Source organism: Macaca thibetana, chromosome 9, assembly GCF_024542745.1.
Source record: "Macaca thibetana thibetana isolate TM-01 chromosome 9, ASM2454274v1, whole genome shotgun sequence".
Classification (NCBI taxonomy): Eukaryota; Metazoa; Chordata; class Mammalia; order Primates; family Cercopithecidae; genus Macaca; species Macaca thibetana.
The window spans coordinates 29,409,631-29,435,115 of record NC_065586.1 but is presented as its reverse complement, the minus strand read 5'-3'; the positions used below and the strand labels follow the sequence as shown (position 1 = coordinate 29,435,115).

Below are 25,485 nucleotides of genomic sequence, written 5' to 3'. Positions count from 1 at the left end.
GGAAACAGACACTATTTTGCATCAGTACCAGACACTGTTATCTCCAATCTTTTCTAGTGTTCCCCCACCCACTCAGGCACACGTAGTTTGCTCAAAACATGCACTGACTACTCAAAGATAAATCTCTGGACTTCTCTGTGTGGTTCTCTCCTATTGGGTACTTGGTCCTGCAAATTCTAATGGCCTGGGTCTCCCCCAGACTCTCAGCTCTGGGAGTCTGCTGGGTGATAGCCTAGGGCAGTCATATTGCCTGGAATCTGAAAATCCAGATTCTGTCAGTAGGTTTCTGCTAGGGTCTGAGATTTCTAAGAAACTTTTAGATGCTGTCAATGCTCTGGAAAAAGACTATTTCGAGTAGCCAGGGCCCCTAAATATTCAACAGATGTGTAATGTAAACCACATATGTAATTTTACATTTCCTAGTAATCACATTAAGAAAATTAAAAAGAAACAGGTTAATTTTTTTTTTTTTGAGACAGAGTCTTGCTCTGTTGCCCAGGCTGGAGTGCAGTGGTGCGATCTTGGCTCACTGCAACCTCCACTTCCTGGGTTCAAGCGATTCCCTTGCCTCAGTCTCCCAAGTAGCTGGAACTACAGGGATGTGCCACCACGCCCAGCTAATTTTTGTATTTTTAGTAGAGATGGGGTTTCACCATGTTAGCCAGGATAGTCTCCATCTCCTGACCTCGTGATCCACCCGCCTCAGCCTCCCAAAGTGCTGGGATTACAGGCGTGAGTCACCACACCTGGCCAAGAAACAGGTGACATTAATTTAATTATATATTTTCTTTAACTCAGTCTACGCAAAATGTTATTTCAACATGTCATCAATGTAAAAATATTAATATGACATTTTTTCTTAAATTTTACAGTAAGTCTTGAAATTTGATATGTAAGTTATAGCTACCAGATACTACATTTTTATCTGAAATACTTGGTCTGTATTTAGCTTTTATAAAATTTGTAGTCGAAAAAGTATATTTGTTAACCAAACCCCAAATACACAGGTTGTCCAGCAACTGAACTCAGCATCAAAAAATCATTCTCCATGATGTTTGCATTCAACTTGACAAAACTGGTTCATCTTTTTGAGACGAATTAATATGATTTTTTGAAACAAAAAATATCAATTTCAAAGCTACATCTGTTCAACTTAGGCAAACTCGCTAACTCTTATGCCAGCTCAGAATTGTTAACATTAAATTCAAAGGAGTATTGCAAAAATGGAAAAACTAACTCTAAATTTATCAATATCAACAAAGTATTCCTCAACATTTTCTTATGGATTTTGAAGGCAATTTATATAATGCTTTTGATTTCAGTGAAATCACCCACATATTGGTTCAAGTTACAAAAATGCATGAAACCATTATTTTTTACTTCTCTTATGAAAAGGTCAGTTTTGACATAAATTCTCCTGCCTGTCTAGCTAGGTCACAAATAAGTTTTTCCTTTCCTTGGAACTTTAAATTTATCTCTTTCATATATAGTGTGATATCTGTGAAAAAAACATAAACTACACTGCCTATTTTTTTTGGGGGGGAGGGAGTCTCGCTCTGTCGCCCGGGCTCGAGTGCAGTGGTGTCATCTAGGCTCACTGCAAGCCATTCTCCTGCCTCAGCCTCCCGAGTAGCTGGGACTACAGGGGCTTGCCACCACGCCCGGCTACATTTTTTTTATTTTTCAGTTTTTCATTTTTAGTAGATGGGGTTTCACTGTGTTAGCCAGGATGGTCTTGATCTCCTGACCTCGTGATCCGCCTGCCTCGGCCTCCCAAAGTGCTGGGATTACAGGCTTGAGCCGCCGTGCCCAGCCCATGCTGCCTATTTTTGCCTTCATTGAGTATTCGGCAAGCATTCTTTTTTTGTAAAGAAAATCTTGCATTGTAGCTAACTGTGCAGGGAATGTTTGTAAAAATTCTTTGTGATTCAACCAGAGATCACTGGCAAGGAACACATGATCAATCATTTCTGGTTTTGTATTTCTTTCAGCAGTTCCATAAACTGGTTCAAGAATCCAAGATGTTTTATAACTGGCCAGAGTTATGAGCTGAGATGTAAAAAATTATTAAAACAATTTTTTGGCAATTTAATTCTGATTTTGAGTGACGAATTTCATTGATCTGTTTTTGACCGCTGAGGGGAGATGGCATCAAATTCAGTATGTTTTTGCTGAAATTGTCTGTTAATATTTTCTGCCTTATTATCTTTGACTTTTTATGTAACACACAGCTTTCTCCTTTTGCTCTGCCACAGCAAATTACAATTGCCATTGATTATGTCGCTTATTGCTTACCTTACTCTCCTGTCTCTTTTTCTCTTTACTGTTCTGATTGTATTATTAATTTTTGTATCTCCACTGGATTTTGAATCAGTCCTAAGATTTTGGAAAGTGTCTCTGCGTTAGGACTGCTACAAAATTTTCAAAGTGACAGATTAGAAAAATTGACCATATTTATTTTATAAACTAGAGAAACAATGTAATTGTATCTTAATTAAAGCAAGTATTTTAATATGATTGCCAATTATGATTTACATAGTTATCACCATAACTTGTACTGTCTGTGTAAAATATTCAGGTGAACACATTACAGTGTTACATCAGTGTTTAGAAAAAAACATTTAAATGGAAACACTTTATTGACACCAAGTAGATCAGTGATGCTTTCGTTTGTAGACTTATCTGCTACAATGCACCAAATAATATTTTAAGCAATATAGTATTTAAAGTGAAATGTAGTTCTACAAAAGCAATGCATTAATGTTTAATGGAACATATTTTACATTGCTTCAGTTTTTACATTTAAATAAGATCACTTGAAATTAATTAAAAGTTGACACTCAGTTCCTCAGTTGCATTTGCCAACTTAAGTAGCCATGTGTGCTCTTTGGTTCTTGTATTGGACGGCACAGGCCAGGGGCTACTTGCATTTGAACCTAGGGACCTTGTATCAATAACTAGATGGTTGCTCACTTTTCTTGCCCAGCAACTACATCTTCCTTGCCTTGTCCCACGGCACTCAGGAATTGTAGGAGTTTAGCAAATGAAGTCTTGTATAATTAAGTGGTCTCTGAAGGTCTCTTGATGACCATGACTCTTGGACAAAGTCCCACTGTGCTAGGCCATTAGGACAAGTCTGGGGACAACTTCTGACTCCAGGGACAGTCTGTGGGTTGTAATAGGGGTTAGCTTGGGACAAGGCCAAAGCAGAGTTTATAGGTCAACTGCAACTACTCTTCCTCTTCCCATGGGTTACTAACCAATGACTCAAGAGCAGTCTGGCTTGAACTTAGTTGGACGGGAATGTTGTCGGCAGAGGTAGCATTCTCATGACTCTGGAAGGAGCAGGTTTCATTTTCACATCAATCATGAGAGTGTTGGGGAAAGCTGTCCCTTAGTGAAGTTGGCTAGGCAGGTTTTCAAAAATCCATCTCAATTAATCTTCATAGGCTATGAAATTATACCTGAAAAATATGAAGAAAATGGAATGGGTGATTTGTGTGTTGAATACAAAATAATGATATAAGGCATTCTAGAATTTAGAAACCAACTTATGAACCAAGATGTTTCAGAGTGGGTAGACTTACCTTGTCTGGACCCTGATTAAACTCCTCTTTTTTTGTTTAAAGTTCAATTTATATTCTGACCATTTCTTTGTTTAGAGATATATTGCTTTGGTTCATATATTTGTACTGCCTTCACAAAATATTAGGGGTGTTTACTTAGATCTTAGGTTTCTCAAGTCTTTTTCTTCCATCCTTTCCTTCCTTCCTTCCTTCCTTCCTTCCTTCCTTCCTTCCTTCCTTCTTTCTTTCTTCTCTTTCTCTCTTTCTCTCTTTCTTTCTTTCCTTCTTTCTTAATTTCAGACAAGGTCTTTCTCTGTCACCCAGGCAGGAGTGCAGAGTGGTGCAGTCTTGACCTTCTGGGCTCAAGTGACCCTCCCGCCTCCGCCTCCTGAGTAGCTGGGACCACAGCTGTGTGCCACCATGCCCAGCTAATTTTTAATTATTTTGTAGAGATGGGCTCTCACCATGTTCCCCAGGCTGCTCTTGAACTCCTGAGCTCAAGCGATTCTCCCACGTCAGCCTCCCAAAGAGCTGGGATTACAGGCATGTGTCACCATGCCCGGCCAAACCTTTTCCTTTTGTCCCTGATCCTCTTAAACTTTCTTTTGTCTCCCAAACTCTTGCTCTGTGCTTTGTACATTGCTGTATGTTCAGATAGAGCTTAATCTGTAGTTACTCATCACTGCTGATTCATAAAATACAAAGTGTGCTTTAGTAACACTGAATAGTATAGTCTAGAATTCTAAAAAAGTTGAGAAAAAGATTTTGTCCTCCATATTTTCTGTTTTTTTCTATTGCTCCACTTTGTATTAGAAATTAGGAAAGGCTCATGGTGAATATGTCCAATCAATTCACCTCACCTCGTGATGTTTCTAAATAAAATAATAAAATCTGAACCCATAGTCTTCGCCTTTTTTGAAGTTTAAGTATTGTTTCATCTGTGTCATTATGTAATTTCAAAGTGCCTTCCGGAAAATCCCTCGGGATGGAGATGACTCAGGATAGCCTTGCGCTGGTTTGTTATGGGGCCATCTAAATGAATGAATGGCCCTCTGAAATGGCAGCAACCAGCCTAAGCTGCCTGGGTTCCAGTCCCAGTTCTGACACCATCTAGCTGAGTAGCCTCGGCCAAGTAACTTCCCACTCTCTAAACCTCATTTTTCTGTCTACACAAGGTAGGAATTAGACGATGACGCTGCTTCCCAAGCCTTCCCACCCAACATTAGTGGCCCTTGAGATATCACTGATAGGCTGCTTCTCCAATATATCCATGGAAATTGGAGAAATGCTGTGTGCTGAATTCTATTCCATATTTGGCTTCCAAAAGCTCATAAGCACATTAGAGACTGCAAGAAGCCTTGAAGTTAAGAAATCTGCTTAACATTGTTAAACCTAGCATTTTCTAAACTCTTTGAACTGGAAACTCTCCCTCTTTTGGAGGAAAAGCTTCAAGTATATTGGAGTATCCTGTTGTACATAGTTTGGGAAATGCTGGAGTAGATCAGTGGTTGGCAGATAGCAGCCTGCAGGCCAAATCCCTCTTGCCACCTGTTTTGTAAATAAAGTTTTATTGGAACACAGCTACACTCATTCATTTATGAATTGTCTGTTTGCCCCAGAATAGCCAAGTTGCAGAGTTGTGAGAGAGACCTGTATGGCCCATACTGCCTAAAATATATGTACCATCTGGTTATTTACAGAAAAAAAAACAATCTGCTGACTCCTACACACAGGATTATTTTCAAAGTGATTCATGAACACGGCTGAAAAAATCAGATCGTGGAGGAATGTTGTAAATGAAAAGCAATAGCTTTGTTCCAGAAGCAACACATTTTTAATGGTTCCTGTTAAACTTCTTTTAGTGGTTATTACTAATAGTTGTATAACTCCTCACTCAGCCGTTTCTGATGTATGTGCTTTGGGTTGCCTCTGTTTGATAGACCACGTTCACATGCATACACACACACACACAGAGGCATGCACAACTTCTTAGTTTTATCAGTACATGAATTCCTCTCTTGATTACCACTGCAGTTTTTTTTTTTTTTTCTTTTTTGAGATGAACTCTTGCTCTGTCTCTCAGGCTGGAGTGCAGTGGTGCCCTTGGCTCACTGCAACCTCTGCCTCCCAAGTTCAAGCAATTCTTCTACCTCAGCCTCCTGAGTATCTGGGATTACAGGCACCTGCCACCATACCCAGCTAATTTTTTTGTATTTTTAGTAGAGACGGTGTTTCACCATGTTGGCCAGGCTGGTCTCAAACTCCTGACCTCAAGTGATCCACCTGCCTCAGCCTCCCTGTGCTGGGATTACAGGCGTGAGCCACTGCACCCAGCCCTACCATTGCAGTTTTAATGTTCATAAACCTCTGTATCTTGTTGCATCTGTTTCCTACCTTTTATCTTAGGTGCCAAATTTTATAAGATGAAGGGACTAGTACCACTAGCCTTCCGCATTCCTCTCTTTTCCTCTTGTCCATCTTTCAGCTTTTCTCGGCTATGTCTTTATTTTTACAGTGTTGAGTCTGATAACATTTGCCTTCTCTATCTGGAAATATTTTCCTTGCATTGCCCATTGGGCGAGTCTGAAGGTTGCAAGCTATCTTAGTCCCTTTAGTGTTGCTGTAAAGGAATACCTGAGGTTGGGGAATTTATAAAGAAAAGAGGTTTATTTGGCTCACGATTCTGCTGCTGGAAGATTGGGCATCTGGGGAAAGCCTCAGGCTGCTTCCACACATACTGAAAGGCAGAGAGGAGCTGGTGTGTGCAGAGATCAGATGGCGAGAGAGAAGGCAAGAGAGAGAGGAAGAAGGTCCCAGGCTGTTTCTAATAACCAGCTCTCCTGGGAACTAATAGAGTAAAAATTCACTCCCTGTCTCCCCACCCCCCAAAGAGAGCATTAATCTATTCATGAGAAATCCACGCCCATGACCCAAACACCTCCCGTTAGGCACTGCCTCCAACATAGAGGATCAGATTTCAAGCAGGTTGCAAAGGGTCGAATATCCAAACCACAGCACAAGCCAATGAGCAGTGTTAATGTAAATACTGTCTATAGCAGAGCCAAGTAGTGCTTGCTGTGATTATACTTCCTTTTTTTTAATTCTAATATCACGACTGCCGCATCACTCAAAATAGATAGTTCTTAATATCTTTTTCTTTAAATTTTTTTAACTTTTATATTTTTATTAAAATATATTTAAAAATTGGAACACTTCATGAATTTGCATGTCATCCTTGCGCAGGGTCCATGCTAATGCTCTCTGTATCGTTCCGATTTTAGCATATGTGCTGTAATCCACCCGCCTTGACCTCCCCAAGTGCTGGGATTACAGGCATGTGCCACTGTGCCCAGCTGCTCTAATATCTTTTCCAATTGAGTTCATTCTGCTAATTTTTACCAGTTGCTCTAAATCATGGCACTTTTTTTTTCTTTTGAGACAGAGTCTTACTTTGTGTCACCCAGGCTGGAGTGTAATGGCGTGATCTCAGCTCACTGCAACCTCCACCTCCCGAGTTCAAGTGATTTTTGTGTCTCAGCCTCCTGAGTAGTTGAGATTACAGGGTGCACCACCACACCTGGCTAATTTTTGTATTTTTAGTAGAAACGGAGTTTCACCATGTTGGCCAGGCTGGTCTGGAACCCCTGACCTCAGGTGATCCGCCCGCCTCGGCCTCCCAAAGTGCTGGGATTACAGGCGTGAGTCGTGGCGCCTGTCCAATCATGGTGCATTTGAACCATGTCTCTCCTGCATTTTGTTGGTGGCATTTGTTTTCCCTTGAGATTATTAATTAATTAATTAATTTATTTATTTATTTATTGAGATGTAATCTTGCTCTGTCACCCAGGCTGGAGTACAGTGGCACGATCTCACCACACTACAATCTCCACCTCCCAGGTTCAAGTGGTTCTCCTGCCTCAGTCTCCCCAGTAACTGGGACCACAAGCGTGTGTCACCACGCCTAGCTAATTTTTGTATTTTTAGTAGAGACAGGGTTTCACCATGTTGGCCAGGATGGTCTCGAGCTCTTGACCTCAGGCGATCCACCCCCTTCGGCCTCCCGAAGTGCTGGGATTACAGGCGTGAGCCACCACGTCTGGCCCCCTTGAGTTTTTTATTGTTTTTTTTTTTTTTGGTGTGTGTGCCTTGTTGAGGGAAGAATTGTGCCTCCTTGACTATTTCCCTAAAATCCTCTAGTTTCTAACCCATTTGTCTATTGCTTGAATAAATGATTCTTTTTGAAGACATTCTTTGTGGATTCCACTCACTGATGTCCTAATGGCTTCCTAGATTTGCAGTTGTTGATTTTCCTTAAATTCTAGGCTTTGTTCCACCATGTGCTGGATGCCACATCTCTCTTTGCCTGTGTTTTACATTCATTTTTTTTGAAATATGTTTAATATTCTCAAGTGACTTATTCCGATTGAGGCTCGCTTTCGGAGTCTTATGTGTTTGAAAACATCTTTGATTGATATGGGTTTATAGGCTTGAAATAAATTTTTCTTTAACCTTCAAAAATCTTGCCATATTGTTGTGGATTTGAAAAGGCACATGCTGGTCTGTTTGTTATTAACTGACTCTTTTTTCCTTTTTGAAAGCTACTGGAGTTTCTTTTTTTCTCTTTATTCCTCAATATTCTGCAATATTTATTAATACAATTATATAGTAATTTGACAGTGAATGTCTAAATGTGAGTCTTTGCTCATTTATTGACTTTGGTAGTCAGTGGGTGTATCAGTCAGGTTCTCGTCACACAAAAATCACACAGAAATTTGAACAGGGAAACTAAACAATCATTAATTTGTAGCAGGGGATTAACTACTCAGAGGAAAAGAGAACTGAAAGAATACAGGAATGGTTGGCTGGGTGCGGTGGCTCACGCCTATAATCCCAGCACTTTGGGAGGAGGCCAAGGCGGGCAGATTGCTTGAGCCCAGGTATTTGAGACCAGCCTGGGCAATATGGTGAAACCCTGTCTCTACAAAAAATTAAAAAATTAGCTGGGCATGGTGGCACGCACCTGTAGTCGCACATACTCGGGAAGGTGAGGTGGGAGGATTGCTTGAGCTCAGGAGTTTGAGGCTGCAGTGAGCCATGATCACACTCCAGCCTAGGTAACAGAGTGAGACCCTACCTCAAAAAAAAAAAAGTTAGAAAGAATATAAGAGTGACCCATATATTGAGCAGCTCCTCCCTCTAGGGCTGAGACAAGATCGAGTTCAGAAGCGGCTGCCTCTTGTGCACCCCCAAATCTGAAATTCAGATCTCAGGGCATGGCTTCATGGCCCATTGAGGCAGCACAGTTTGGGGAGGAGCTGCATGCTAGCCCATGTGGAATACCGCTTGCTCAAGTGTTTAAAACACTGCTAGGAAACCACCCACCTACTGGGTGCCTGCAAGCCTCGCTGGGAGCCTGCTGGGTGCTGGGAGTACTCACTGCTGGAGTGTCTGCCAGACTTACCGGGAACCACCTGCAGGGTGCTGCCAAAACTCACTGGGGTGACACTCCTGGGTATTCCACAGGCTGCTAGCTGCTGCAGGCACAAGCTGGTGAGAGCATACCCCATAGGAGAAAAGCCCCTTCTTCCTGCACGACTCCTCCAGCACCCTCAACAAGCAAAGCTTAACCTGATGTCAGCTGGCCAAGGGGAGACATTGACCACACCCAGCTCCCATAATTCAAAGGAAGGCAAAGAAGGGTATCTTTGCAGCTGAGAGGTAACATGCGGATAAACAGCAAACATCTTGAAGTCTAAAAAATTGTTTCCTTAGCTCTGGGGAGTTGCTTGTACAGGTTAAGCATCCCTAATTCAAACATTTGAAATGCTCTGAAATCCAAAACCTTTCCAGTGCCAACATGACATGACACTCAAAGGTGATGCTCATTGGAGCACGTAGGGTGTCAGATTTTTGGATTAGAGATGCTTAACTGGTAAGTACAATGTAAATATTCCAGAATCCAAAAATGTCTGAAATTCGAAACACTTCTGATCTCAAGCATTTTGGATAAAGGATACTCAAACTGCATTATTTGTTTGATAATTTCTTCCTCTTTCCCCCGCCCCACATTTTTCTGTGGTTTTTAGAACTCTGATTAGTCAAACGTTGGGCTTCTTCAGTTCCCTCTCTGGCTCTTTTTTTTTTTTTTTTTTTGAGATGGAGTCTTGCTCTTTCACCCAGGCTGGAGTGCAGTGCTGAGATCTCAGCTCACTGCAAGCTCCGCCTCCTGGATTCAGGCCATTCTTCTGCCTTAGTCCCCCCACCCGAGTAGCTGGGTTATGGCGTCTGCCACCACACCTGGCTAATTTTTGTATTTTTAGTAAGGACAGGGTTTCACCATGTTGGCCAGGTTGCTCTTGAACTCCGGACCTCAGGTGATCCACCCACCTCGGCCTCCTAAAGTATTGGGATTACAGGCGTGAGCTACCGCACATGGCCAAAATATTTTGTTTTCTGATAACTGATTCTTTTCTCATTGCTGATGTAAGTTTGTACATTTTTTAAAAAGTTATTTTTACCATCATTTTAGTGGGCCAGACTACCTGAGTTTAAATCACAGCCCTGATATCTACTAGCCATGTGACTGTTCTAAGCCTTCATTTCTCATGTATGAAATGGGGATGATAATAGTGACCTAGGTTATAAATCATTAGAGTATAAATGAACTAATACATGAAAAGTCCTTAGCACAGTGCCTGGCATGTACTCACTGCTTTAAAGATAGCTTTAGCTATGATTATTTGTAAATATACTACATTATACTGATTATAATCCATTTAATCATTATTTTGAAAGCACTTCTAGTCTGTAAAATATAATTTCTTTGGTCTTATTAATTACCACTACTACTGCTATCACTGTTACCACTGCTACCACAGATATCTTCAAGCAAGCGGATGTAGGAATTAATAGAAATTTGGTTTAAGGGCAAATTAATGGCATAAGATTTGGAGACATTTACTCAGGATACAAAATCAATATGCAAAAAAACACAAGCATTCCTATAAACCAACAATAGACAAGCAGAGAGCCAAATCATGAATGAACTCCCATTCACAATTGCTACAAAGACAATAAAATAGCTAGGTATACAGCTAACAAGGGATGTGAAGGACCTCTTCAAGGAGAACTACAAACCACTGCTCAAGAAAATAAGACAGGATACAAACTAATGGAAAAACATTCCATCCTCATGGATAAGAAGAATCAATATCATGAAAATGGCCATACTGCCCAAAGTAATTTATAGATTCAATGTTATTCCCATCAAACTACCACTGACATTCTTCACAGAATTAGAAAAAATCTACTTTAAATTTCACATAGAATCAAAAAAGAGCCTGTGTAGGCAAGACAATCCTAAGCAAAAAGAATAAAGCTGGAGGCACCACCTACCTGACTTCAAACTGTATTACAATGTGACAGTAACCATAACAGCATGGTACTGGTACCAAAGCAGACATATAGACCAATGGAACAGAATGGAGACCTCAGAAATAACACCACACATCTACGACCATCTGATCTTTGACAAACCGAGCAACAAAAAAGCAATGGGGAAGGATTCCCTATTTATTAAATGGTATTGGGAAAACTGCCTAGCCATATGCAGAAAATAGAAGCTGGACCCCTTCCTTATACCTTACACAAAAATTAATTCAAGATGGATTAAAGACTTAAATATAAAACCCCAAACCATAAAAACCCCAGAAGAAAACCTAGGCAATACCATCCAGGACATAGGCATGGGCAAAGAACTTCATGACAAAAACACCAAAAGCAATTGCAACAGAAACCAAAATTGACAAGTGGGATCTAATTAAACTAAAGAGCTTCTGCACAGCAAAAGAAACTATCATCAGAGCGAACAGGCAACCCACAGAATGGGAGACAATTTTTGCAATCTACCCATCTGGCAGAGGTCTAATATCCAAAATCGACAAGGAACGTACACAAATTTACAAGAAATAAAACAACCCCATCAAAATGTGGGCAAAGGATATGAACAGACACTTCTCAAAAGAAAACATTTATACAGTCAACAAACGTGAAAAGAAGCTCAACATTACTGATCTGAGAAATGCAAATTCAAACCACAATGAGATACCATCTCACACCAGTCAGAATGGCAATTATGAAAAAGTCAAGAAACAACAGATACTGAAGAGGATGTGGAGAAATAGGAATGTTTTTATACTGTTGGTGGGAATGTAAATTACTTCAACCATTATGGAAGACAGTGTGGTGATTCCTCAAGGATCTAGAACCAGAAATACCATTTGGCCCAGCAATCCCATTACTGAGCATATATCCCAAGGAATATAAATCATTCTACTATAAAGACACATGCATACATATGTTTATTGCAGCACTATTCACAATAGCAAAGACATGGAACCACCCAAATGCCCATAAATGATAGACAGGCATGAGCCACCATGCCCAGCCAAGTCGGTTTATTAAAAGTAGCTCAGTGTATACCCAAAGGAATATAAATCAATCATTCTATCATAAAGAAACATGCACATATATGTTCATTGCAGCACTATTTACAATAGCAAAGTCTTGAAATCAGCCTAAATGCCCACCAATGATAGACTGGATAAAGAAAATGTGGTACATATGGTGTGGTACAAATGTGGTACATGGAATACTATGCAGCCAAAAAAAGAAATGAGATCATGTCCTTTGCAGGGACATGGATGAAGCCAGAAGCCATTGTCCTCAGCAAACTTACACAGGAACAGAAAACCAGACACCACGTGTTCTCACTCGTAAGTGAGAGTTGAACAATGAGAACACATGGACATAGGGAGGGGAACATCACACACCGGGGCCTGTCGGGGGGTTGCAGGACAAGGGGAGGGAGAGCATTAGGACAAATAGCTAACGCACGCAGGGCTTAAAATCTAGGTGATGGGTTGATGGGTGCAGCAAACCACCATGGCACACATTTACCTATGTAACAAACCTGCACCCTCTGCACTTGTATCCCGAACTTAAAGTAAAAAAAAAAAAAAAAAAAAAGATTTGGAGACATTTAAATTTTCCTTCCTTGGAATTTTTCTTGCAACTTTTTAAATTTTGAAAATGTGATAGCTACAGAAAAGTGGGAAGAACAGTCTCTATTCTCCCTCCACCTCCTTTCTGTATGAACCCTGATGGTCACATTGGGGCCCTCCAGAAAATCTAGGATCATTTCCTCGTCTCAAGATCCTTAAATTTATCACATCTACAAAATCTTTGCCATATCAGGTAATATTCACAGGTTCCAGGAATTAGAATGTGGATATCTTTTGGGGGTCCATTATTCAGCCAACCACACATACCTTTTTTCCTTTTGTCCGTGAATAAAGTTAATATTTATACTAGCTTTGGCCATACCAAAAATCTCTTTGGGAAAGTTGCAAATTGGAGGAGAAAATGACCCCTTACATTTTTCTTTTAATTTCCAATATCCAGGGATAAAGAACTTCCAATGCTACTTCAAGGTTTATATCACTATATTTTAAAAAATTGTGAGGCTCTCATTCCTAGTCTCTTTACATTTCAAAGGCATTAATACCCCACTTTAGAAATCAGCACCAAATGTACATGGTTTAAACAGATCCATTGCATACATCTCAATCTGTTGTTACCTACGCGAGAAGTAATTTTTTAAATTGCTTCTTTAAATGTAGTAGGAGTTAAAGGAATTCCCCATTTCCTTCCCCAATCCCCTGAAAATCCCCAGGACTCCTGAGAGGTATCTGAGCATGTCTTTTGGTTTGGGTGATTAGGGCTTGAGTCACTCTGGGTTATCCTCTAGGATGGAGGGGGCAATGACATTGAACAGGTACCTGAATGGCCAATGAGGGGTCAAGTGTAGAATTCAGTTTCACCAATAAATGATTATCTTGGTTGTGAATGAAGGGAACAATTGCCGGGGGCAGGGAGGGATAATGATCAATACACTGAGAAATTAAATTTTAAGTGGAATTTGGTGAAGAAATTATTGAGACTTACTCTACATGAGAACCTATGTTAGATGCTTTGGAGGATTAAAAAAGAAGAGACCAGCACTTTGGGAGGCTGAAGTGGGAGGACCACTTGAGGCCAGGAGTTCCAGACCAGCCTGGGCAGCACAGTGAGAGCCTATCTCTACAGAAAAAAAAGGAAAGAGAGGGAGAGAAAGCATGAGAAAGTCATTTCTGCTAGTGAGAGAGACATGGTATAAATGTTTCAAAATTATCTGTAAGGCAACGTATTTTGTGGCACAGTTTGGTGCATGCTCAGTTCCTTGGTGTACACACACACACACACACACACACACATGACACTGCAAGTTTAGGGAGTGGCGTGAGCTCTACAAGCTTAGAAAACTTATGAGAAAGCACAGACTTGGCTGAGGGAGGAGTGGTTGCGATTTTGAGCATGGTAGGCTGAGGCGCCCAGCTCACTGGAGCAGGAAGTACCAGTGAACTAGGATATTAATGAACAGTTCAAGAACCCACCTGAGGCTGGGCACAGTGGCTCATGCCTGTAATCCTAGCACTTTGAGAGGCCGAGGCGGAAGAATTATTTGATACCAGGAATTCGAGACCAGCCTGGCCAACATAGGGGGACACGCCATCTCTACCAAAAATAAAAAAAAATTAGCTGGGGGTGGTGTCATGTGCCTGTGGTCCTAGCTACTCAGGAGGCTGGGGTGGGAGGATCGCTTGAGCCCAGGAGTTTGAGGCTGCAGTGAGCTGTGATCATGCCAGTGCACTTCAGCCTGGGCGACTGATTTAGACCCTGGGCTCCCCGACAAAAAAACAGAAGCCCACCTGACAGTGACTTCGGAGGAGAGACTTGGCTTTTGCTATTAACTTTCCCCGACTGTTTGTCACGGCCACTGAGGAATCCCATTTGGGATGAGAAACACCCCACATTGCAGGGCATGGCTACCTGCAGGCAATCCTGGGAATCCCCCTGGACACTGGTGTCTGGATCCTTCTGATGCCTGCCTGCTGATTCCACGAGTCTGCTGGCCCCAGGCCAGGCTCTTTGCTGGAGCCCCAGCCACAGGGGCTGCTGGCGTGCACTTGGAGAACCAGCTGACAGAGGGCCTGTGTTCTATTCCCCTCCCCTTCTCTGCTTCACTTGCCATGAATGAACAGAACATGAGTGGAAAAGAGTGATGCATTTGGGGTGGAAGATGCCATTGTCAAGAGCAGGGTTTCTGGCACCAGGTGGTGGAGAAGGAGAAAAGCCAGACATCTCTGGAGCAGTGGGGGGCTGGTCCGGGGAAGGGGAAGCACAGAGGTGCTCAGCATCTGCCATTTGACCCCCACGGTGATCCAGGTTACCCTCAAATCCAGTGTTAGGAGGGAACGTTAAATAATGAACCCAGAGAAACGTTAAAAATAGCAGTGAAAAACTATGAAAATGGGGGAATAATCCTGAATCTGTTTCAAGGTCAGAATTTTGTTTTTGTTTTTACCAAAACTAAGCTCTCTCTTTTTTCTGTATTAAAAACAAACACCTAGATCCTTTCACACTGCACCTTTGCCTACATGGGGCCCCTTCACCTTTTTGGACTGTCTTGGATGACAGCCTAAGATCCAAGATGGGTTCTTTTTTTTACAGCAAAGTGAAAGGAAAGAAGACTCATTCATTTAACGAATATTTGTGAGGCAGCCTGTCAAGTTGCATTAGAATCTGGGCCAGGTAGTGAGATCAGTAAGATTCTACCCTTTTTGTCCTAAAGTTTGAAGTCAAAGGAGGCAACTTCAACATAAATGAAGATGTCAATGATGGGCTGAGTGTTGAGAGTTTGCATCAGGGACAGCTCAGAGAACAGCTGCGTGGGGACAGGACCTATCTGGGTGAGCAGATTGTCCACAGGTAATTCAGAGTCATCAAAGGTCAAAGGTCTGTGAGCTGTGCTTGTTTAGGGATTCATTTTCAGTGTCTCTATAATAAGTTTTGAACTGATGGCTGTTAGGGTTGCCAAAAGACAACCTTACCTTCTTTATGAAATGGTATAATTTTATTGATCATTTCTACCACATCTGATAAACCTCGTGAACATATGATCTGAGCTAACTTCCTGATGCTGGCTGCAGCTTTGCTCAGTATCCAGGGAGTATTTGAGTGAGCTCAGAAACACAGAGCCCGGGCTGCTTAGTGGGTCCATGCAGTTGTTAATCTCCTGCAGAACCCAGCGGGGAGGTCGGTGTGGATGGTTTTTGTCTTAGATCCAGTGAGACAGGTAAATTCTATAGGAAGACTCTGGTTGCACTGTTGAATGTGGATTTTTTCTCTTTGAGTAATTTTTCTTATTTTGATGGAACATTTATTCAAAATGTAGCACCTCCTCTGTCCTTTATGAAGTTATAGTATGGGACAGTTCATTGTGACACACTTTTTAAGCTCTTTACTTTTTTTTGGAGATGGAGTCTTGCTCTGTTACCCAGGCTGGAGTGCAGTGGTGTGACCTCAGTTCACTGCAATCTCCACTTCCGGGTTCAAGTGATTCTCCTGCCTCAGCCTCCCGAGTAGCTGGGATTACAGGTGCCCACGACCACGCCTGGCTAATTTTTGTTTTTTTAATAGAAACGGGGTTTCACCATGTTGGCCAGGCTGGTCTCGAACTCCTGACCTCAGGTGATTCACCCACCTCGGCCTCCCAAAGTGCTGGGATTACAGGCGTGAGCCACCCTACCCAGCCTATACCTCTTTACTTTTTAACATGCCACCGTATCTTGTCTGACGTGAGATTATTCATTTAGAAACATTTTATTTGGTCTTCCAAATACATTAAAATGTCAGCCACAAAAGATAGCTTGGGGCCTTATAACTGAACCATTTACTTATAAGATTTCAAGTGTCAATTTGGAATAATTTTCTGCAAAACGTAAGTAACTTTTATGAATACGTATTTGTGATGAATGATTTCCTACACAAATGAAGAATCTGTTTTAATAAAAAATGGTAACTGGATACATTATTAGATACAATTTTTTAATTTCCCTATTTTCAGTTTCAATAGGGAAAATTTTAATTTTCCCTGTTATTTCCTTATTTTATTTCCCTATTTCAATGAATGAAATCATTCAATTATAAGCAACCCTAAGTCTCTTGAGGAAACTTGGGCATGATACATCTCTCTCTTCTCCCAAACTCAAACTAGCTTAAGCAAAACGTGGAATTTGTTGACATGAATAATAGGAAAATCCAAGGATGAGGCTGGCTGCAGATGGAACTTAAGAGATTTTTGGGTATTGGCCTTATTCTCTCTTGGAGTTACAGGGGCCTGAGAGGTGGCCCCTGGAAGCTTTTCCAGCTTCAACCCAAAAAGAAAAAAGAGAGACCATCTTTCTTCTAGTGCTACTAAATCAAGTCTTGTGGAAGGAATCTCTTTGGCTGTGGACAGAGGAGTGGGTCTGTGCATGGTCTGTTTTTGCGGTGAGGGGTGGGTAGGGTATGGTTATAAGGAGAGAGGAAGAATTTCCAGATGAACAGAGTAGTATAATGCAGGCAAAAGCCATGTATGTCCACTGTAACACGCAAATATGATCCACACCTGTGCGCACACTTCAGCCCTGCATCAGCTGGAACACAGGTGGCAGGGCTGGAGCATGGAGAGGGAGGTGGCCCGACCAGCTGGGTCTACAGCTTGTCTGCTTCCTCCTGAGAACAGTCAGGTGAGCCTTGAAGTGATGGGCTAAGGTGCAGTGCTTCTCAAACTTGTTTTTGTTAATACCCAAATAACCAAGAGGACTGAAATCGTGATTGCAGGTGGGGGTAGGGGTGCCATAGGTAACTCCTGGCTCAGGTAAAGAATGGAAATAGTGGCCAGGCATGGTGACTCACGCCTGTAATCCCAGCACTTTGGGAGGCCAAGGCGGGCAGATCATGAGGTCAGGAGATTGAGACCATCCTGGCTAACACGGTGGTGAAACCCCGTCTCTACTAAAAATACAAAAAATTACTCGGGCGTGGTGGCAGGCACCTGCAGTCCCAGCTACTTGGGAGGCTGAGGCAGGAGAATGGTGTGAACCCGGGAGGCGGAGCTTGCAGTGAGCCGAGATCGCGCCATTGCACTCCAGCCTGTGCGACAGAGCGAGTCTCCATCTCAAAAAAAAAAAAAAAAAAAAAAAAAAAGGAAATAGTAAGAATTTCTTCTCTCTATTATGATCTTTTGGAGGGGAGTCACTGAGCAGTGTGCCCAGAATTTTTCCTGTGTGACATTTTCAGGCTGTAGTGGGTGGAAAGATTTTGTAAATGTATCTTCTTGGTGAGAGGGTGTCCTCTGAATCTGCTGGTAGGTTGGAGTGTTTGCAGGGAAATATTCATCAAAGGGCTTGCTCCGTGAAGAACGTGACTTAGGATGATCTTTATTTTACACGCATTTCCATCATATGTAAGCAAAGTTAGGGTCTCAACATTCCCACCAGCACCTTCTTCATCCAACTCTCAAGCTTCTGTTTTGGCAAAGCGTTCGCTGTAGAAGCCTACACTTTGAGCCCATCCTTATTTTAGGTGAAATCATTTATTTCATCTATGTTTTTACTCTCTAGTGTGTCATCTCTTACTTTTTCACCTCTTGAAGATAAAAACCGATTCTGTCCTGAGTTTGGAAACCTTTCCTTGATAAGCCAGGGCCCATGTGCATAGAGCAAGCTTTTCAAATCACTTTACAGTTCCTTCCACACTTGTTGAAAGGGAGAGTTTAGAATACAAATCACTGTTCAGTAGCCAACTATATTACCAGCCCATCAATGCCCTGAGGGCACTGCATGGCAGACATTCTCCCACCGGTGCCTTCAGGTGCCCCGAGGCCTGGGCCTGAACTGGCCTTCCACCCTCTTTGCTGGAGATGTGGCTCCATCTGGCTTTACCTTCAGTGCCTCCTAACCCATCAGTAATACTCAGTAAAGAATTGAGCAAAACTTACTGAGAAAACAAAACCTCTTTGTGAGTTTTTATGGCTTCAACGTGTCCTGAGCTATCTTTAAAAGTAGAGCAACTTGGGTCGGACATGGTGGCTCACACCTGTAATCCCAGCACTTCGGGAGGCCGAGGCAGGTGGATCATCTGAGGTCAGGAGTTGAAGACCAGCCAGGCCAACATGGCGAAACCCTGTCTCTACTAAAAAATACAAAAATTATCCAGGTGTGGTGGCGGCACCTGTAATCCCAGCTACTCGGGGGGAGAATTGCTTGAACCGGGGGAGGCAGAGGTTGCAGTGAGCCAAGACTACGCCACTGCATTCCAGCCTGGGTGACAGAGCGAGACTCCGTCTCAAAAAACAAAACACAAACAGACAAAAAGAGCTGCTCATGGTGATGCATACCAGTAGTTCCAGCTACTTGGGAGGCTGAGCCAAGAGGACTGCTTGAGCCCAGGAGTTGGAGGCTTCAGTGAGCTATGATCACACACTGCACTCTAGCCTGGGCAACAGAGCAAGACCCTGTCTCTAAAAAAATAAAAAATAAAATAGAGCAACCAAACAGCAGTTCAGTTATCAAAATCTATTCATGTATTCAGCTATTAGACAAAGACAAGGACCGAGTTATATCCAGCCTGTGGACCAGTTGTTCAGATTTGTCTCTGAGCACACTGAAATACAGTTTTATAGTGTCATTCGATGAGGGTGCTTTATGCAGCCCGGCTGGCTCCTTTTTGCTGGAAACAGGTGTAGTCACAGCCGGAGGGAGATTCACCAGTTGTGTAGAGTTTTTCCATTCATCTTGATTCTGAAAAGAGCTTGGAGACAGTGTCAAGCAATTGTTACTTTCTTTGTATGTGTCTGCTAAGGTATACCTTCCTAAGGTCTATACCTTATACCTAAGGTCTAGCGCCTAGACCTCTTTTTATGTACAAAATGTGTGATTTATTTTCCTTAAAAATTTGCTTCTTTTTTTTTCCTGGAGTCATATGACTCATGCAGCGGGGTTTTATTTTTTATTTTATTTATTTTTTTGAGAGGGAGTCTCGTTCTGTTGCCCAGGCTGAAGTGCAGTGGTATGATCTTGGCTCACTACAACCTCTGCCTTCTGGGTTCAAGCAATTCTCCCACCTCAGTCTCCTGAGTAGCTGAGATTACAGGTACCCGCCACCATGCCTGGCTAACACGGGGTTTCACCGTGTTGGTCAGGCTGGTCTCAAACTCCTGACCTCAGGTGATCCACCCACCTCAGCCTCCCAAAGTGCTGGGATTACAGGCGTGAGCCACCACGCCCGACCTATTTTTTAAATTTTTTAAAATTTCAACAACTTTAGGGGTACAAATGGTTTTTGGTTACATGGATGAATTGTATAGTGGTGAAGTCGGGGCTCTTAGTGTACCCCTCTTTTAGTGTACCTGCCACCTGAATAGTATACATTATACCCAATAGGTAATTTTTCATCCCTCACTCCCACTACCCCTTCTCATAGGAGACATCAAGGTGAGTCAGCCTTCAAAATTACCAATTAGTGTTTTAAGTAAGCAGCTGGTACGTTTGATACTTTCTGGCGTGGCTGCTGCTTTCAGCTGCTGAAGCCCTAGTGTTCGTGGTGCCACGTCTTCATTCCTAGTTTGTTGTTATTGCTTTGGGACCCGGGGGTCTCTCTTGACCTCTAGCAGAAATTGTTCTCCAAGGCCCTGGAACCCCAGTTCACTAGAATTGCCGAATTTCTAACCTCAGGAGTACCGTGCGTATTGCGAGGCATGCAACACAGAGGAGTGCTCAACACTGCAGAGAGAGAGAACGCAGGCCTCTCCCTTCCTCTAGATGCCTTTCCTTTGGAATTCACAGTTTCCTTATAATTCTGTCCCTCGGGCTGTTTAGGTCCAATGGCTTAAAGCGTATGAATCTCTCACCTTGAGCTTTCCTATAAATTCCAAGTTCTTCCTTAGTTTTCCTTTTCCGCTTTGGTTAAATTGTATTTACCAAACATTAAATTGTATTTTGGGGCCAGGCACGGTGGCTCACACACTTTGGGAGGCCGAGGTGGAAGGATTGCTTGAGGTTAGGAGTTGGGGACCAGCCTGGCCAACATAGCAAAACCCTGTCTCTACTAAAAATACAAAAATTAGCGGGATATGATGGCACACACCTGTAATCCCAGCTACTGGGGAGGCTGAGGCAGGAGAATCGCTTGAATCCGGGAGGTGGAGGTTGCAGTGAGCCAAGATCATGCCACTGAACTCCAGCCTGGGTGACAGAGTAAACTCGATCTCAGAAAAAAAGAAAAATTGTATTTTGGGAAATGCTTGTAATGTAACTGTGCTCACAATAAATGCATCAATTGATTTTTTTAAGAGACAGAGTTGCACTCAGTCATCCAGGTTGGAGTGCAGTGGTGCGATCCTAGCTCATTGCAGCCTCCAACTCCTGAGCTCAAGCCATCCTCCTGCTTCAGCTTGGACTATAGGCAAGTGCCACCAGGCCTGGCTAATTTCAGAAAATACTTTTTTTTTTTTTTTTTTTTTTTTTTTTTGGGTAGAGACAGTATCTTGCTCTGTTGTCCAGGCTGTTTCAAAGTCCTAACTAACCTCAAGTAATCCTCCGGCCTCAGCTTCCCAAAGCACTACCCTGCCAATATCAATTTTTGTTATTCCTGTCTTTGTTTACATCTTCTTACTTCATTGGTTCATCACAATTCTGAGTGGGGGGGCTGTCTATGGGATGTGAGAGGTCACTGGGCTCCTTAGCCCATCATAGGATCTAGAAGCTGGAATTGCAATTTTATCTATCTGTCTGTCTGTCTGTCTGTCCGTCTGTCCGTCCATCCATCCATCTGTCTATCTATCTCAATAACTATGTCTTAGGCCAAAACACTCCATCTTTTAGGCTTGCCTCTAAAATGAGGATAATGATCTAATGAAGAAAGAAGATTTGGTTGATGTTGGTAAGAACTTTCATAGGCCAAGCACGTATTATTTTTCCACTCTTTTGGTAGTAACTATTAGTATGCTGGCTTTTCCCACATTTGAATAAGGCATTCCTATTTAAGAAGGTGCTTTGAAAGACCTTTTTTCGGGAGAAGGAAAGGGCTGGCACATGCAGGTGTCTTGTGTGTGTGCGGTTGTGATGCACGTAGCGGCTTGGCTCTGGAGCGCAGTGAGGTCCGGCACCCCCCCACCCCCGGCTCTCCAGGGGCAGCTTAGTCCTGCTGGGTGCTCAGGTGTCTCTTCTCTCCCACTTTTCCAGGTATCTCTAGGAACTTACTGCCCTTTCAACACGAAGCTTAAATTTTTTATTTGAAGAACCAGCCAATGACAACGTATTTGGTGATGTCTTCACAGCTGAAATCTTTGCTATGTATATGTGCCTGTTAAGGGGTAGGAGGGAGAAATCTTCTAGATTGTTTTCTTTTTTCCTTTGTCTTCCCTCCTTACCTTTGCTCCTCTCCCCCACCCCCCACCGCCAAATAAATACACAAAACAGAGGTCCTATGGTGTCATGCTTGAGAATATGGATTCGGGCCACCCTGCCTGGTTTGAATCCTGACTTGGCTCTAACACCTGGGCAAGTTGGTAAACTGTTCTGAGTCTCAGTTTCCTGATCTGTAAAATGGGGATGAAGACAGTTCTTACCTCGCAGGATTCTGATGAGGGTTAGGTGAGTTAACATATGGAAAACACTCGGAGTGCCTGCCATTAACCCATTTATGCCTGAGGTTGCAATATTTTTGTGTGAAAAATCAGACCTCGGTGATGACCTTGAGCAGTGGGATATAAATAACTCCCACAAGCTTAGCGTTCCAATAATGGAACACCAGGCATATGTGGTTAAGGACTATGTCAGTGTCAGTGACCATGAGACAAAAACCATATGGGTCATAGCTATTTGGGAGTAATTGTTAGGAAAAAGAATTTTAGAATGGAGCATTCTGGAATACTAGTGTTTCCATATTTTTACAGTAATAGGAACAAAGGCCCTGCTGGGCACAGCAGCTCACGCCTGTAATTCCAACACCTTGGGAGGCTGAGGCAGGAGGATTCCTTGAGCCCAGGAGTTTGAAAGCAATCTGGGCAACATAGGGAGATACTGACCTTATATTAAAAAACATATATATATATATATATCATATATAAATATAAATATTTATATGTATTGTTATATATATACATAACAAAAAGTCCCCAAAGTCCTAGTCACCATTTTGGGTGAAAAGGATCAGCTCTAATTTAAGAAAACACCTAAAGCAGCCTCCCTCAAGGTTCAGAGAAAGTAGAATGTTATTGTATTCGGTGTCTAGCAGGAAAAATAATCATCACAGATCTCTCCTGAACATTTGGTTTATGTCAAACACTATACTGAGTGCTTGACACTGATGATCTCATTTCAGGCTCTTATGAGTTTGTTCCTGTACTTGTTTTGCAGAAGAAGAAAGAGGTTTGGAGAGATTAAACTTGCCCAAGTTAGGAAGTGGCTGAATGCAATGGGATTCCTGAGCTCACCTGCTCATATGGGGTGGAATGTTCTGCCTCCATCCTTCTGCTGAGCAGAACCAGGGAGAGAATTCATCGGCTTTGTCATGATAATCACGTCATCTCTTATGGTTGTTAGTGAATCTAGTAATGCATTTCCTTTAAAAGGCAGTTTTCATGTTGATGAACCTCTACTTGCCTCTACTTGTAAGCCAGAGTGCCAAAAACAAGAAACCAAGTTCTCAATTCTTTGTTTTCTACAATTTGATGAAGGTTTCTGGCATGAGAACCTTTTTTTTGTAGCTGTAAAGCAACTGAGGTTCTTCCCTGAGATTGACAGCATCTTAGCTGAGTGAGCTGCGGCAGGGATTCCCCTGTTTCTTGTGTTTCCAGTTACTTATTGGCTGATCCAACTTCCGGCTGGGTGCTAATTTCATTCCAGGAAGGGGACGAGAGCTGAGCAGCTCATCTGTTTTCCTTAGCATGCTCCTCAGTTTTTTGAAAGGGTGATTTTGAGCTTATTTTTCTTCTTGTTTGTAGACAACAGTGGTGAGATAATTCGAGTGTCTACCTATAACAGAGTGTGACAGCGATTCCGTAATCTTTTCTATCCAGCATCTGGTGGCCAGGGGTAGATGGGGGCTTTGTTGTCCTTGGAAACCTGGAAGGAACTATTAGTCATGTCTTAATCCTGAGCCATAAATTTACACTCGTTTGGGAGATAAGCAAATTTGGTAGAAAGACTGAGTCAAAAATCTTTGTCTTGATCTCTGAGACATGATTAGTGGACAAACTAAATCATAGATTATTTATTATTTTGGTCAGAGAAACTGGAGCGTCGCCAATAAAGGAATCTTTAAAAATTATTTATTATCCCACACCCTTTAAATTGTTCATTATTGGTCATTTAGACCCCGAATACTGTTACAGATTGAAAAGTAAAAGAAAAAAATATCTTTCTACTATAGAACATTGCAATTTTATTTAATGGGAAAAATATCCTTTTATTCTTTTTACTCTTCTAGAAGAAAATGTTCCACTGAATAATTGATGCTTCTAAAATGAAGCTTTGCATTTTATGATACTAGAATAGCTTTCATTATCTGAATGAATGAATGTTAGCCCTGAATATTAACTATTTTCATATAAAAAACATTTGAACGTAAGAAAAATCAGCCAACTTGATTGTTCTCAGGTAAAGTTCAGACCATGAATTATACAGAACCACAGATAATTGCAGATGATGGAACTAATCACAATATGCAAATCAGCAATGATTAACAACCATATGCAGGTTTTCTCATGGTTGTGTTCAAATGAAATAGGATATTAAACTAGAAACTTAATTATGTAATTCAGGATGAAAAATACTTTATTATGCTTTCACATTTTTTAAAAGAATTGAGACAAATGTAGTCATTTGTGATTTTGTAATCTTTGTTTTAATTTTGTATAAATTAAAATATAAAATGCATTATTTTTGATGATAGAGGTGAAAGAAAAACATAGCACCTTCTAGTAGTACATATTCTGGATCTGATTTTCTGCTTTCAAAATGTATGCTTGGTTCTAAATGATATAACTAGCCTCCATATTACTGATTTATACTTCTAAAACTTCTTTCTGAAGATTCAACAGCAGTTCCTTGTTTTCCGAGGATAATGAGCACCAGAAAAAAAGGCCATTTAAGGTCAATCCACTTAAATGGGGACCAACATTTCATAACACAATGAAAGAAAGCTTTGGGACTTTATCGTGAAAAAAAAATTAATTAAAATTATGAAAATAAGTTTATTTTAGCATATATAATTTAGGTGATCATTGTGACTCTGGCTAGCTCTTAGAATGAGCACTGCAAAAGTCAAGTGTTGATTATTTTGAAAGGAGTAAATTTTTTGCATAAAATTAGATGATTCTACATTTTGGCACTTTTTATATCACAATTGACATTTACATCACAGCATAAAGATGACCAGTGTTACAAAGGTATTCAAGATCTTGGTCATTTTCCTTTGGAGCCTTTTAGATTCTTGAATACTAAAATCACTCTAGAAAGTTCTATCTTGTCACCAACGTTAAATTTTTCTCTTAAGTGACTCCTAATTAAACTGCTCAGCCCCTGCTTGCCATTGGTTTACTTGTTATTGCAGAAATTCTCTAATGCCATTTTGATTAGCCTCATGAAATTCCGTATTTGGGGGAAAGTTTTGCAATGCTACTCTGCAGTGGCCATACATCTGTGGGAGGTATGAGACAGTCACTAACAGACAGGATTAGGGATAGAGGCTGACTTTGAACAAGGATGGATTTTTAAGAGGGACTCAGGTCAAAAAATGGCTATTAGGAAATATTTTAGTATTTTGAAGGTGTGCTTCCCTGAACAAGCCCATCATTTGTAGGGATTTGGGTCATGAATACTCCGATAACAAGGACTCCCCGACCTATGTGTATGAATGCGTTGCAGTATGCAGTATGAAAAAGAGACTCAGCCAGGTGCGGTGGCTCACGCCTATAATCCCAGCACTTTGG

At 41.7% G+C, this 25,485-nt stretch overlaps 1 protein-coding gene and 1 non-coding gene across 2 annotated transcripts in view; one reads left to right on the top strand and one right to left on the bottom strand.

The window, feature by feature from the left end:
* The window catches only part of LOC126962977 (supervillin), a 270,490-nt gene that overhangs the window by 17,954 nt on the left and 227,051 nt on the right, over positions 1-25,485 (top strand). The window lies entirely within an intron of this gene.
* Positions 6,765-6,866, bottom strand: LOC126963542 (U6 spliceosomal RNA). The gene has a single exon (XR_007729158.1). It is a non-coding gene; the product is annotated as a U6 spliceosomal RNA (small nuclear RNA).